Below are 1359 nucleotides of genomic sequence, written 5' to 3'. Positions count from 1 at the left end.
TGCTGTGTGCATTGGTGTAGATGCACTTGAGCTGGGCTATCGATTTCGCCCCCGGCATCGGCATGCCACCCCTAGGCTCATCTCTAGTGAGCCTGGTTTTACCCCCTTCCCCCTTCAAACCTGGTTTAAAGCCCTCTCGATGTGCCCCGCCAATTCATGAGCGATGATCCTTTTCCCCCTGTGAGACAGCTGGACTCCATCTGTCGCCAGCAGGCCCGGTGCCGTGTAAACCTCCCCGTGATCAAAAAAGCCAAAATTCCGCCGATGGCACCAGCCCCTGAGCCACGTGTTGATCAGGTGTGTTTTCCTGTTCCTTTCAGTATCCTATCCAAAACCTCAGGAGAATATGATTTTCACTTGAGTCAGGAGTTCATAAGATACACTAGAAAAGACTGGATTACATTTTTACATTAGAATAAATTATACAATGAAATAGAAATGGAAGCTGGGAAAATCGATGAGACCTGGAGTGTACAGCCAGTCAGGTGAGTCTCAGCTACGCTAAAGTCACTTTGGAGGAAAAGTTTCTTAAAACCAACGGGTTGGACTCAGGTGGCTCATGTATGAGTAGAAATAGATTAATCTCACTTAAGTTTAGGCATTTTAATATGAAATATCTAAATTTAGGAGTCCAGTCACCTGACATTATCAAAGGAGCGGGAGGAAGGGAACTGTGTCTCTCTTGCTCCAATATGGGGTTTGTGATAATCAAGCTCTTAATCTGGGCATCTCAGTCCCACCCAGAGTTAGGCCAGAGGAATGTAAAACAAATGTACTGCCAAATCCTGTGTTTTTACTTTCCTGATCTTTCAATGAAGCATACTCAGCTTCAGACAGTTCAGAGTATGGTCAGCTCCTGAGTTTCTGAAGAAATTAGATAAAACAAAAACATATTTAAAGCAAAACATTTATTTAGGCACACACATGCCATCTTGAGAAGTGAAAATGAGGTATCAAAAAGTTAGGTCTTTTGGGGCTTTTTCTATGACCTGGTTAACTCACAAACCAGACATCCCATCCAGGACACATGAGAAATGACTACGCGTAGTTTAAGACTCCTCTTCTAAAGGGTACTACAGTCTTTCCATCATGACAGAGGATAGAGTAACTTTACTTGGTTTATCTCTCAGCAAGAGACTTGTAGGTTAACTTTGTAAAAGTCAATGTGAAAGCCAGGCACCATTTGCATTTTGAATATTCAGATTCTCTTATTATGTAGCTGTTTGAAAAAAAGGGTTGTGCCCTGTTTTTGATGCAATCTAATTCAGAGATATTTCAGAATAAAATACTTTTGTTTTGTACTTTGTCTGGTTTAACCCCAGCTGGCAACTGAGCACCACACAGCCGCTCGCTCACTCC

The sequence above is a fragment of the Aptenodytes forsteri genome, unplaced genomic scaffold (assembly GCF_000699145.1).
Source record: "Aptenodytes forsteri isolate BGI_AS27 unplaced genomic scaffold, ASM69914v1 Scaffold396, whole genome shotgun sequence".
NCBI classification, from domain to species: domain Eukaryota; kingdom Metazoa; phylum Chordata; class Aves; order Sphenisciformes; family Spheniscidae; genus Aptenodytes; species Aptenodytes forsteri.
This window is presented reverse-complemented; position numbering follows the sequence as displayed.